This window comes from Trachurus japonicus, chromosome 9, assembly GCF_045865225.1.
Source record: "Trachurus japonicus isolate A0001 chromosome 9, Traja_1.0".
NCBI lineage: Eukaryota > Metazoa > Chordata > Actinopteri > Carangiformes > Carangidae > Trachurus > Trachurus japonicus.
This window is the reverse complement of record NC_140915.1, coordinates 29,600,037-29,615,113: the sequence shown is the minus strand read 5'-3', so window position 1 is coordinate 29,615,113 and position 15,077 is coordinate 29,600,037. Positions and strand designations below refer to the sequence as shown.

The following is a 15,077-nucleotide window of genomic DNA, read 5'->3' as shown; positions in this document are numbered from 1 at the left end:
GCCTCTCACAGCGTTTACCCTTGATATGTTTGATGAATGAAGTATGTGTTGGATGCACAGCAGCCGTGTTTGCAGCAGTAGCAGTGCGTAGTTGTCTACATGCCCTTAAGGGAGTGATTACTATCAGTTATCCCACCCACACAAAGAAGTTGACGTTGCATCACCTGCATAATGAATTCGCCAGAAACTTGCCACTGATTCGGTTTCAAGTAACCCTACACCAGGGGCCAAATGGGAAATACTGTAAAAGAAGAGACTGGGGGTAAATGCGGGAGCTCGACTCGTGGATCTCTCTCTTGAACAAGCAACCAAGCCACAGGCCCTCACATTCCTTTATAATGATGTGTAATACTTTGAATCCACAAGGTTAAGTATGAGAGGAGTGGGATGCCTGCCGGTGGACTTAGATATGGGACTCTGACTCACATTAAGGCAACTTTAGCTCACGACTATCAGTGTTAAGTGTTAATGAGTGGGGATGAACAATTACCTGGGGGAGAGTCAGACTTACACACACACACACACACACACAATTTGAGTGCACATGCACACATGAAAAAACTGCAGACACATGCACACACTCAAAATATACAAGATGTTTCAAACACACAAACATACCCATGTAGATACAAACACAGATGTGAAGTGTAACCAAATGAACAGACCTACACACACATACTCCTGCATGCCAACAAATAAATACTTTGGAACAGTGTGTCGTATGAAACAATGCTATTACGCAAACAAAAAAAAAATGTGTCAACCGTGTTGTGTTGAAGCTTGTGTGAATAATCGTCATCAGGAGTTTTTCAGTGCAGCTGAAAAGGAATCTGCCTGTGACCTTCTCTTTTTAAACTCTCATTTACTTGTCTTTGATTTCTCCTTCTTTACCTCTTCCATCCCATTGACTCTTTCCAGATCAGTGAGCTGCGGCAACTTTCAGGACTGTACCTACTGTAGAATCCATATATAGAATCCATAAGCCTTAAACTTTATTATTTAATTATTTACCTCATTGAATTGTTGAAAAAGGCTTCGTAACCTGCTGTAGGGCAAAAGGCCTCTATGAGGATACAAAAGTTATTCTTCAGCGTTTCTCTCCATGTTGCAGTTTTACTCACTTTTACGTCCGTCTCTCTCTCTCTCTCTCTCTCTCTCTCTCTCTCTCCCCGTCTCTCCTTTCGTTCTGTGATTTATTGGATGATGATCCCTTCCTCTTCCTCTAAGGGTGAGCGTGTGCTTTGGGCATCCAGCCAACAGGACCTGCTTTAATTGATGTCAGTAATCTGGTCACCTTGAGAGATAGTTAAAAGGGCAAATCTCTATTAGCTTTAGTTTATGGCGAGCAAATTAATACACACACACACACACACACATATGCAGAGTTTCTGAAGACAACGTGTGGAACGCTGCACAGTATGTATGTGAATGTAACACATACAGCAGATTTTAGCGACAGTTTTCAGAGTGCTAATCTCATCAACTGCTGTTTGCTGTGCGTAAACATGAAGGTGTAGTCTCTCTGCTGAAGCCCCTGTTCCCTTAAACGCTGTAAGAAATACATTACGACTAGTGCAGAGCCAAGATAAGTTATTTCTGGTTGGATAAGCACAAGGGGATGTATCTGAGGGAGCCAAAAGAATCTACATTAAGGAGAGATATCTGTTAATTAAATCTGTCCCTGCCTGATCTCTATCTGTAACACGTAACTTACACCGCCGCTGCCACTGTTGCTGCGGCTGTTGCTGCTGGATGAACACACACAGGCACACGCACGTAACACTTGCATATTTATACATAAAAGTTAAAATCCCACACTTCCCTTTCTATCATCCCATTGTCCGTTGCAGTCGGGAGAGGAAACACATTTCGCAGCATAAAGGCACTACAGAGTACCACAATATATTTTTTCATTGGTATATTGTCAGTTCTTTATAGCACCATAATACCTAATACCATAGCCTTTATGCCCATATTATATGCATAAAGGCTAATGACCCTGCTGCCGGAGAATCAGGCCTCTCAGTCACTTTTCATATGGCACTCTCTTAATCCACGGCAAGTTAAAAGAATAAAAAAGAGTTTTTCACGACTTATAAAAAGGCGATAAAAAATCAAGACTTGATAAAAACGTTTAAAATTATTGTACGTTATACTAGTTCTATCCCACAATGACAACACCAACATAATAGTCATACAATGCAGCATGTTTTTGCTTTACAAAATAGGTTTCATAAGGCTTTGGCCTCACTTTTATTGCTTTTTTTTGTTGTGTGCTCAGTTTCTTCTCCATCTTTTTGTCTTCTTTGCATGTGTGTTTTTCTTCTTCTTCTACATCTTCTTGTTCTTCAGCCGCTCAAATGTCTTGGGACTCAGTGCGGTTATTCCCGAGAAGGACAGGGGCTCGGAGGTGACCGGGGGGAGGGAGGGGGCTGAAGATTTGGGGTGTATGCGGACCAGATGTCTGGGCTTTCATGAGGCTGGGGAGGGGCAGTGAGAGAGGACGGCAGAGAAGTGGGGGGACATGGCTGTTCTCAATTACCCTGATCAATGGAAGAAGGGAGGAATGGGGGGGGGACTCACCACTGTAAAGAAAAGGACACAGATTGTTAAAAATGAGACAAAAGAGAGTGACGGAAAGATCATGTAAAGGAGGGGACAATCTAACTTCTGTCATTAAATTTATTTATAAACCAACTTTTTCTGCCTCCTTAAAAGTCCACGCAAGTAAAGGTTACATTGAAGGTAACACTTGTTTTAGGGTAGGTTGCATTCATTGCAATAAATATGGACAAAACAACATCTTATGCTGTGAAAGAAGGTCTATTTTCAGATTGTGTAATGACCTTCTGATCACTTGAAGTTTATTTTCTTGTTGGCCTTGAAGCTTACACATGCTTCAAATAGGGGTTTGCTTAAAGTGAAGGTATTCATTAGAACAGTGTAGGATAGCAATAATGATTGCTTGATTTGCTTCTGTAGACTGCCACCATTATTTCATTAGTGTGGCTTCAACAACAATAAAAGATCCCGAACTACAAGATGGTTGAGCTCAAGCTGAGGCCCCTGCAGATCAAGTGGTGGCTCTGTTCTGTGTTTTAATTAGGATTATATGTCCTCTTTAAAGGATTCTTTCTCTGAAGCCTTTCCCATTTAGAGCCCTATAGGGTTACACAAGATTAAAAGCACTTTTCCATCTTTAGCCTCTGATACATCTTTGAAATTGTGCTTGGTTGCCTGTCTCTGGAACACTTTATCTCCCCTTTGGAATGACTGAGGGGTGAGCGGAGGGGTAAGGCGAGGTATGCGCGACTTTCCTTTTTCTTTTTTTTTTGCCTCATTTGCTTTATATTTACTTATACATTTAATCACTACAAGGTAGATGTTGGGTTGTGACATATTCATTCATGATATCACTTTGATCGGATGCAAGGGAGTCTCACATTACGCACTATAGCTTGAACGCCACTTTTGATGCAGCATGCCTGTGTCCAATCACAGAGATCTTCCCTCATGACCTCTGCCCTTTACTCCTGTGGGTAGAGAAAGAGAAAGGCATTGGTTTCAGCAGAGGGAGGGGTTTAGGCGGGCTGTCTCTTGCTGCAGACTGCTAAGCTTCCCTCCAATCCCCCCCCACATTTTTTTGCTTCTTCTTGAAACCAACTTTATTCTAAACACTTGAAAATCCACCACATGTGCAAGCAATTAGGTTTCACGACTTGCTCTGGATGAGAAAGACCCACAGACACATAAGCGCACACACACAAACACGGCTAGGCTCACACATGAAGACTGAATGGTCATACACTCATTGAAACACACAGGTACACACACGTGAATGCATGTATTGTCTTTACTATGAATATATGTGCTGCAGAAAGTAACATGACATTATGTAGGTAGATAATTTGCACACACATTGCGTGGACATTTGCTAAATATAACGTATGATATATTTTCAGTCTTTTCCTGCATATATCCAGTCCGTAATAGATTAATTGTTCCTTCCAGGCTGTACTCAGCTATCTGTCAGAGTGTTCTGAGTTCAAGTTCGGTTTACATCAAGCTCAACCATTGAAACAGTCACTGGGCCATTATACAAGTACAGTAATTGGACCCTAAGCCAATTTTTTTTGCGTGCCTACCTGAGCCAAAAACTCCACTGACACATTCAGTTGCATAAGCATGAAGCATTTCTTACCCCAAGAAATTACTGGATGAACAAAACACAAACTGGTGGAAAATATTCTGCTGCAATAGAAAAGACTACAAAATATCTTTTAACCCTGCTCACTGCCTGTTGCACAGCTGGACTACATGACAGCAGCTAACCAGCCACATACAGTAGGCCTTATCAATTTTATTTCCATACTTGTTTTGCTTGTTTTAGTTCACAAACAGAACAACCTTTACAATCACGGCCCTGGGCCCTGGGTTAAGCCAAGCCCATGCTTGTGCTGAAGCAGTATAGTTTGTGCTACAGCTGACAGTTGTAAATGTTCCACTTTTTGTTGTTTACAAAATAATATTACAGTCACATCAGGATATGGGAGTGCGTCCTCGAGCTGTTTCTGCTGAAGTCACAGATCTGCAGCTAATGAGCAAGAGATGAGACAAAAATGAAAACATGCAATGGGAAACAGTCTGTAAATGAAAAGTAGTGCAATTGTGAAAATGACTCTGGAGGAGAAATGTGTTTTTAGCTATAAAACAAATGTAGGAAAAATGAGCACAAGTACTGTCAAAAGATAGTTTTAGAAAAAGAGCCAGTTTTCCTCATGAACCTCACTGACAATAAACATTTTAATCATTGGTAACAGATTATCCACCACTCATCCTCATACAACTATTCCTTGAAGAAACATCCCTAGCTGTGATTGTTTTGCAGAGTTTTGCTACCTGCTTGGCCATTAGAGAGCAGAAGCCTTTGTACATACTCCACATTAACAACAATTTAGTTAATTAGCTAACAGTGATTTGTATACCAAGGACTGATTCTTTAAGTGGCTGTCAGATGGACATGTGGTGGCTTTGGTTTTAAGTGATTATAGAACCTTTACGTTTATGTTGTAGAAAACTGTGGAGTTGTACTTTACCAAAATGACCCGCAAATGAGCAGCAGGTGGGCGAAGTGGTCAGTAGACTGGACGTTGCTGCTTTCACTTGTAATGGCATGTGATGTTTTCTTGAAATGAATCCTGAATCTTTTTGTCTGAGCAGATTATGTCTGTGTTTGATGATGAGTGTGACATGTCACCTTATCAAGACTAAATGCCTAAAGATTCACTGAGGTAACATTGGTGTGATGTGGATAATCATTACATTAATGACACACATTCACATGGAGTGTAATTTAAAAGCAATTATGGGATCAGTAACCTTTTTAATCCAATCATCACCTAGAGTAGGCACTGTGTGTCATGCTGTATCACCTGGCAAATGGACACATTAATAAAATGTTAATCAATCACAGAGAAGGGGAGTAAGCTGACAGGTAGGTCAGATAGAGTTAACATATTGATAGAGGCGTTGACTTTCTGGGTAAAAGCTGGAGGTACGGAGGCGATTTTTGGAGGAATATTACATTACACACGTCTTCCCAGAATGTGTGCAGGCAAATTTTCCTACTAGTTTAATTCAATATACCTTACACAGAATTTTCCAAAAAGCACCACACACCATATATAAATAGTAACACAGATTCACACACACACATACACACGCGCGCGCACACACATACGCATGCATACTCAGACACAGGCCTCCAGTTTTGCCACGGGATGCTGTTTTCCAGCTGTTTAAACCACGGCTCAAATTAGCTGCTCAGCCATTGGAAGGAAAGGCAGGCAGGATACCAGTAATTACTGTCTGATTGGTAGAGCAGCTGCAATTAGCAAGTTTGAGTCTTGAAGATTTGCATACATATAAAAAGCTGAGAGAGGGAAAGTGCAGTTACTGTAAAAAACAAAACAAAACAAAACCTTAGTTGAGTGGTCCACCCCAGGAGCTAAGGTAAATGAAAGATGGTGTGGCTGGACTACTGTGATTCATCAAATAGTAATCTCTACAAAGCAGGACAGTGATGGTCCCAGTGCTTTATGCTATAGTCAGGTTATGTTATGTATACACTATGATTGTGTCATCACAGCCAAACCAAGCCAGACATGACACAGATATCGTCCATTAAAAACAGTGTGGAGGAATCTATTTGCTCCCTGTACAGTATCTGTGTGCTTCCACCCCAGCAGCACTGAGGAGAGTCTCAGCAGTGGTCCTCCCTTATCATAGCACATTTAACAGGGGGCTAATCCAATCAGGTGGGATAACAGGGTTGCTCTCTGTGAGTGGAGGAGGATCAGGCGAGTGCTCCTCTGCTTCCCATTAGTGTGTGTCTCTCCAGCCGGGCCTGTCCTAATCCCATTTCCCCATCTAAAGCCTTAACCCAAACAAGCACACAGGACAATAATCTCCGGTCACACTCCTGTCGGCTGCCCCGGGCCCGCTGATGCTGCTAATGGACGGCTAGCCAGAGAGATGCCAAGAGACTGCAAGGGGGACTAGATGTGGTTTGTTAAGCCAAGGAACCACAACATCCACAGCCTCTCCTTTGTTTACAACTCCTCCATTGTTTTTCTCTTTTCGTCCTCAGCAATATTGTGTATCTGTTGCTGGTTTGTGTTTCCTCTGCACTAGCAAACACTTTTAACCACAGAGAAAATCTGGTCTTTGCAGAGATCATTTTTCAATTGAGCGTGTCAACAGAATTGTTTTCATAAATACATTTGATTATAAATAACCAAACTCATTGCCACGAGAGCTGTTTAAAAACTACAACGTGAAGCTGAAGGACTTGGTGCAGATTTGTAGCATGGTCAGAAAAAGTCATTAGATGTTTTTCAGATTTCAAACAAAGGAAAAAAAAGACACAGGGAGAGAGAAAGAGGGAGAAAGAGAGAGAGGGAGGGAGAGAGAGAGAGAGAGAGAGATTTTTTGGCTCTGTATCCCTCTGTCCCTGTTGACGGCACATGTGCCCCAGATGCAGGGTCCCGATCCAAACCCATGCTCATCCAGACGCCACCCCGAGTGTCTCAGATCACTTATACACTCTCCAAGGACCCTGGAAAAAACAGCCTCATCCACATTTCTCATTTCTTTTGGTTTCCATAAGAAAAATGTAACCCCAACTTCCTAATGAATTCCAACTGAAATATGGTTGGTGCAACAGCATGTTCCTCAAACAAGGCTTTTCAGCTCAGCGTTTTCATGTTACATATGGAAGATATTAGTTTCCCCTTATGCCATGGTACAAATTTGATCATTGTGTTTTATTTTTTAAGGAAAACTAACAAAACTCAGAAAATAAAAGAAAAACTGCCACATTTAGTTATGGTCATTTGCTGCCCATTTTGGATCAACCTCAAAGTATCAGCAGAAGTTTGCCTTCATCTTTACCTATTTTCTTTATCCACCCCCACTTCACTATCTTCAGCCAGTTGAATGAATAACTGAATGGTAAAGGTGCTCTTTGTGTTGTGCTTTGTGTGTGTGTGTGTGTACACAGCTGGCAGCTGCGCTAGATCACAGCTATTAGGCTAAATCAATTATGAGGCTGATTTTTCTCCTCATACCTGAATCCAACAGATGCTCAATGTATCTTGTTGAATGAAGAATAATGTTTGGAACTTGAACCTCATTGAATACTCTTCAGCAATTCTTTATTTTCTTTGTGTAACTTGCTATGTTTGATTTATTGCAAAGGAAGTAGTATGGCATCCCTATCATGCAGTGAAAGTAAAGGAGTTGAGTGAAGGAATAGGCACATGGCTACATGGTTGATAATTTGATACCAGAAACCCAGTTTTGTATATGATGTGTATAGGCATATTTGCAGTATTAGTGTTTACATACTGGTATGTATATTTTGCGAGTGAGCTATCATACTGTACAGTATGTAAGCAAACAAAAGCGATTATTTGTCAATGTATTCCAAAATGACACAGGCGGTCTTTTGTAATTTTTCCATCTAATGGTCCTATGCTGACAGTGAAGTGTTTTCACATTTCCCATGAGCCTTCGCGCACACGGTAGAATTCTTGGACCAGCGCAAGACGGACAAAAGCGAATGTTTTCATTCATCAATAATGAAAGTCGGAGGTTCGAAGATGATCAGATACCGTCGTAGTTCCGACCATAAACGGCGATTTGGCAGCATTATTCCCATGACCCCCCGGGCAGCGTCCGCAAAGCCGAAACCAGGAAATGCTGGGCGAGCCGACCACTAAATAATAATAACAAAATAACTATAAAGACAAAACGATATATTTATGGACCCATAAATATGGACCCATTAACAAGTGTGGGTAACGTAGATTCATCCACATTAATGTGAGACTTTTTTATAAACCCCCTCCCCAAAAAAACCTCCTCTGTGTCCGTTTAACTCATATTTCAAAGATTCCAAGTATTTTCAATTTCAACTGCATCTCACAATCTTCCTTAGTGGATGCACCCATTAACTTCAGCGAAAAGGCTCCCGAGGCTTGGCCTGAGGTCGGTACCACTGCTAGCCATCTTACAGCTAATAAACACAAACCTCTCACAAACCAAAAGGTGAACTTCATTTGCTTTTCTTTCTGAACCCACTTCTGAAGACAGGTCCTATGTGGGGTGGGGGTCATAAGACCTGTTCAAAGAGTTCACTGTGGCCAGTGGATAATAGTCAGAAATCTAGAATGATAGACATAGAGTTCGACGCCCAGTCATAGATTTAAGTTTAACATTTGCCAATCAAGCAAGGTTTGGTACACTAAGTCCTTGGAAAATTGTTAGCTATTGGACTTTTGTCAGCAGCAACTTGTTTATCTGAGCTTTTTACTTTCATGCTAAAGTGAAGTAGTTTACTATTGGCTTGGTGTAGCTTGTGCACTGGGATCCATTGGCACTGTGTTTTTGTACATTGCCTTCCGAGGGACCATTGGTAAATTCTGAATGGGATTAGCACTAGCAACCCATGATTCGTGGTAATATCAAAACTGTTGCTCGGTGGAGCTTTAATCAACACTAAGAATGTTGGAGAAGCTTATGGTCTCAATTATGCAGATCTCTCTGAATCATCCTTCAAATCTCCATGATAATTTTGTCAACTAGAGATGACTGCTGTTGTTAATTTACTTAGCATCAGCTAATGACTGCATGGCAAAAAGCTTGCTGTGTTACTGGCAAGCTAAATAGCACAAGTCTACTTGAAAAAAAAGAAAAAAAAGAGTCATCAAAATTATTCTAAATTGTTCCAAAATTGTTGACAGCTGTGGAATGTGGTAGTAGGAGAAAAAGTTCAGCCATCTAAATCATCAGTGGCAATCAAGTTTTAGAGTCAGTCATGTCAAAAAGTATTGCCATAGTTTACTCACCAGTTTCACTTAAGTGTTTGCAAAGGCAGGGATTCATTTTAAAACACTCTAGAGTCACTAGTTTCTTCACCAACAACTGCCTTGATTATTTATTATGTATCTCATCTGGCAACAGCAGTTGGAACTCTGTCCACCCACATGTAGGTCACAGATTGGGGCATTGAGTCTACCAGGTGGATTTGTACAAAGTTGTAAGATAATGTTGCCTTGAACCTGAATTTAGAGCAAGAAAGTCAGAGGTGCACCATGGGCAAAGGTTTTTGGGAGACACACTGCTGTAGTTTTCAGGTCAACTGCTTTGTATTGGCTTTGTGTCCTGGCATAGCTACTCCTTTAATTTTGTTCAAACTCAAACAGATTTTACTCATACCAAGAAGACTAAAAGTCCAAAGCAATGCCAGTTGCTCTTGTGGTCCTTTGAGCCAAATACTAACATCAGCATGCCAAAGATTAGTTCTAGCCTCACCCCTTTAACAGAGAAAAATCAGAAATAAATTTTAATACTAAAATCCCATTACATAACCTGGCAAGACACCGTAACGATAAAATAAACAGTCCACAGTTCCTTTTCTCAGGTGCAGCACAACAATATGCAAGACTGATCATATGTGCACTGTTGCTCCTAAATAACTTCTGTATGCACCTGTTTGAGTTTCCTACCCTGCATTATTATTTTAGAAAGAAGTTGTTGTGACTGCCTATAAATGGAGAGGCGAAACATACTCAAACAGAACTTTCCCAATTCCCACTGACTCCACCCCTTTTAGCGCCACAAGTTCAAGGGTCAGCCTGGTTTCCAACGTGGCTTGTCTTTGTCATATTCTGTAATATGATTAGATGTTAAGTAAATTAATTTGTGAACCCCAATCAGTTTTTGGCATCAAACCTTGTTGTTACATATTTGCTGACGGTCTCAGTAAATAGCCTACGGTAACTATCTTTATCATCCAGCCAGCTTGGAATAGCTGGAAGTTTGACTTGGCTCATGACCTCAGGGAAAACATCACTCATAGTTGTGGGTGAGTTATCATTGACTTTCGAATGATGGCGATACAAATATCGTATCCAGCTATTTTCAAGCCAGCAACACTGAAGCATCTGTTCTTATGCTGACAATCTGTCTTGGCTGAACATCAGACAGACAGGCAGCCATGTGATTGTTGTCAAATATCACTCCAATAGAAATGCCCAGCAACCACAGTGGCAATGCTACAGCATTAGTGGTCTAACATCTCTGCTCTGCTTTCTTGGGTGTGTGCCGACACATATTTGCAATGTTTCTTGCTGAAATTTGGGGTTATGAAGAGGACCACTCAATTTTGCATTGACGTAAGGAACTCCTGAAACGCGTTGTGAATGCACAGACACTCTCTCTCACCTGTGGAAGTGTTTGTCAAAAGTTTCTGAAGAAGTCTTGATCCATAATTTGTTCTCTGTGTCTTTGGACTAAAATATCCAGACATACAGTACGAGAGAGAATATAAATGTTTTGCAGGTTGTGTAGGCCATCAGCCTAATTGATGTACTTGGGCAATCAGCTGACACACCTGCTACTGTATTTATCTGCTGTTGTTTTCTTTGTTTCTTCACCCCAGCCTGCTGCTGCTGCTGGTGGTTTTAAAGTAAAACTGAAAGCTTGAGAAAACAACTTCCTTGCCTAGAGTTGTCGTTGGAGGAGTAACTTCAGTCTAATCTGTTTTGAATATTAGTGGACCTCAGTGTATGACTGTGCGAACTGTGCTGAAATAGGTCCCTATGGGGAACTGTTATGATTTGGGTAGTTATGCTAAATGTAGTTGAAGTTATAGCTTCACTCCATATAATGCTGCCACTCTCAAACACTGTTTATACTCTACTTGAACAAATGCTCATATTCAGTATATGGCATTTTTATATATCAAACTGTTATTAGAAATACTGTGTATATGAAATCACACATGGCATTTCATGGTAGGGAAGTCTCATCATCTCCAACTGTTAAGGAACTACTTTTGCCAACAGACCGGTTTGGGGCCTGTGGATCAATTTCCTGATGCTCTCCTTTCAAAATATACACAGTGGTCTCAATGGAGGCAGCACTGTATGCATGAGGGCAGAGGAAGAAAATGATGAGGAGGAATAGGGTTGATGAAGGAGGAGAGTTTGGCCCTGGAAGTCTCCACCTGGTGGGGTGGTTGAGGGCCAGCAAGGAGCCCCCACAGTATATACAAAGCTTGCCTTGTGTGAGATAAGCAGCGGGCACTGGGAGGGCCCTACGGCACTATTTTCACAATCAGAGCCAGTTTGTTTTCTTTAGGCCTCAGAGCCTAAGCCTGTCAGGAGAACAGCATGCTGGCAGGGCTGGAGGTTGTGTTGGGTAGCACTGTTAGGGGAGAAAGGGGGTCTCCTACAGGGTGGGCTGGGGGTTTCTGGGGCTCCTCATCATTTAGCTCCTATTTGACTATATTTGTTTATTTAACTGATCCCTTACTAGACACATTTCCAGTTTGGCTTAAACATGTACCTGATGCTTCAATGTTAAAATACTTACTCTTAGCAACTGTAGTTCTAAAGGAGAGCTATGCATTTTTAAATAATTCATTGTAATAATTATAACTTACTAAATTTCACCAAGTGAGTACTAAGGAAGGGTTATAAATGCGATTAATAATTCATCTTTAAGAATACACTTCAAATTATGGCTAAACTTTCTCTTATTATTGTTGCAGCTGCAACAGTAATGTATCCATACGGAGATTTTAGATTCAACCCTGTATTTCAGAGAATGTTAATGCTCTAATAGATGCTGTACATATTTTCATCTAACCTCCACCACACAAACTCCAATGCTAATGTTTCTGTTTCTTTTTTTTTTCTTTTGGCAATAAACTTGTGGTGTAATATTATGAGTGTTTATAGAGAAAAGCCACAGTGTAAAAGACTCAGAGTTATAAGAATGTTTCCTTGGTAAAGACTAGTTGGAAAATGATACTAAAATTTAATTAGAAACAGTTGCTTTACTGTTTCGAAGATGAGATGCCTACAGCAAAAATGTGAAAAGTATTGTGAGTCCACTAGTTTTATCGAGAATTACAAAAAGAGAAAGAAAGAAAGAAAAAAGTAAGTAATATTCAGGGAAAATAGATTTTTCATAGAAATTGTGGCTACAGTCATGGAACCGCACCATTCCTATGATTATTATGAGTTCTTATCTGATTTTAAGTTAATTTCTCATTAGGTACTAGTGGTGTATAAGTAGTGCTCCAAGCCTCATGTTGGGATTATTTAAAAGTGGTTTTTCTGCAGGCAGGTTTCATGATTTTTCTCCCCATTCCACAGTGTGTCTTGGCCCATCAGAAGAGTTTGGCCGCCAGGACTCCTCTCAGCTCGCTCCCTGAAGACCCCTGGCTCCACAGAAACAGGAAATGGTAATAGTATTGCAGTGCTTTTCCTCCCCCTATCTGTGTCCCCATTTCTCTCTCTCTCTTTCTCTCTGAATGAAGAAAAAGCAGACGTGTAATAACATATATGTGTGGAAAAATGGACCTAGTCCATAAAATAAACCAAAGGTATACACATTATGTTTTTGCACTTTCTTAAAATAAAATATAAGACTTCATGTGTTATAATCAATCAATTAAAGCTGTTTTTTTTTTTGTTTTTTTTTAAATCCACAGTCTATCCAATAGTTTCCACCAAGAGAGAACTGGAAAAATCAGATTTTAGTATCTTGCTATCAGACAATGCAGCAGACTGAAAAGTTGCTTTTCACATTTCGTTTGCTCTCAGTAGCAGTTGTTGTCAAGCAGAGGGTCAGTGGTGTCTGTTTGCACCACAGACTTGCGTAGTCTCTCCACAGGTGGATGACCCTGTCCACCCCTTACCCCACCTCCTCCACCCCCACCCGGCCTCCAAGTGTTTATGAGTCACTTCACCCCTGGCCAAGCATGTGGTGAAGCCACCCAGCTCCAGTCATATCAATGGGATCTGCTAACTAGCCCCCATGGACGCTGCCAGGTTTTTATAGTAAATCGTGGAGCAAAACCACAATTGACTAAAAAGAGATAGGCTTGCTCTGACTTCACAGCATTTTGCGGTCTACATTTCCCTTTGAGTTATTTTTTTTCTTTAAAGTTCTTTGCCTTCTCTTTTTTCCCTTTCATCCTAATTTAATATGCAGCTGGATCCACCATTCTTCCTAATAGTTTTCTTTGTTTTAGCCTTTTAAAAACAGTGTTTTATCGTTTCAGCTTTCCATTGGAAGATTTATTTTTTATGAAAGACTTAATGTGTTCAAGAAGTCTCAAAGTTAGCTGCTATTATGGTACAGCCACAAATAAAAATCTTCAGACATTTTGTCCTACAACACAGTTCTATAGGTTGTTGTCCACCTCAGAGTATGCAGCTAAATATGATCACCATACGCCATTTTTCTTTTAAAGAGGTTGCAGTGAAGGCACAAGATAACCCCTGTGGAGCACAGATGTGGATGGTTGAAGCCAAAAGCACCAGTTCTCTGTGCCAAAATACAACCATAAAAATCAGCCTGCAATAAGTAACCATGAAACCAAAATGCTTCTTTTCCTATAACAGAACTGTGGGATCTGCCCCATCAACCGTGAACCTGAGTTACACAGGGGAACTCAAGGGGAGTGCTGAGGCCTGACTAGGCTGAAAACCATCTGGGAGGTTGAGTTTAAACTGGACAAAGAAATCTGCACGCAGAAGTCATAAAACATAGCATGTATTTGCACAAAGATTCTTACAGGGACATTCAGTTTTGTGAGGCGTACATCCCACACAGGTGCCATCTGTAAATACAGACATAGTACATAACATTCTTGTAACCTTTTCTCAGACCACACCTTACACCGATATCCATTTTTGGCATTCCAAAACACATAAATGTAGTGCAGAGTGTTGCTGCCAAGGGTTTCTCAGTCCAGTGCCCAACTCCACAGCTCTCAGCCTGGGCAGAGGAGGGAAAAGTACTGGGCGTCTGTTCTCGTTCCCAGGATTGGATTCACTGCACTGCACTTTACCCCTGTGGCTTCTCTCAAAATGCCTGTTAGGTGGTTGGCAGAACGACAACATTTTCATTTTCATCTTATGTCTGTTCAACGTAGTGGTGGATCAGACAAATACCTGCAGAGCTGTATGTACTGTATGCATATGTAAAATGCCCACGGTTTTTCTTGTTTTTTAAAAAGTTTTTATTATCAATTGCACTTACTGTAGGAGGAAAAAAAGTTGCAAACAGTTAAACGTAGCATTATGGAAAGTGATGTAGATAAACATGCCTCCTGATTCCGTGCATACTATATCGTGGAGTGTGGCACAACATTACAGGCCAGTGAAATGGTAGCATTTCAAAATAATTTTCGAAACCAACTGACTTACTTAAAAATGTATAATCATTAGCAGAAAGCAAAGCTACATTTTACATCAATCCTGGGAGTTTGGTGGAGAACACAGAGCAAAATTTGTATAACATCAGAGACATATGTTTAGATTTATTTTAACTGTTTAAACACTTACAGACTAAATGACAAATTCTTTTCATTTGTCAATGATTATTGAATATAAATGAAGGATGATTTTACACCACAGATTCACATCTTAACACATCTTCAGCGAGGAAAGCCTGAATGGAGCATTTTGTTTTTATGTAATAATATGCAAATTCTG

The 15,077-nt window shown here is 40.6% G+C and overlaps 1 long non-coding RNA gene across 1 annotated transcript in view; it reads left to right on the top strand.

Moving 5' to 3' along the window:
• LOC146981747 (uncharacterized) overlaps positions 1-14,485 on the top strand; it is a 31,420-nt gene extending 16,935 nt beyond the window's left edge. The window contains exons 3-4 of the long non-coding RNA XR_015036605.1: positions 12,729-12,817; positions 13,983-14,485. This is a non-coding gene — a long non-coding RNA (uncharacterized LOC146981747). The remainder of the gene's footprint in view (positions 1-12,728; positions 12,818-13,982) is intronic.
• Positions 14,486-15,077: the final 592 nt, after the last annotated feature.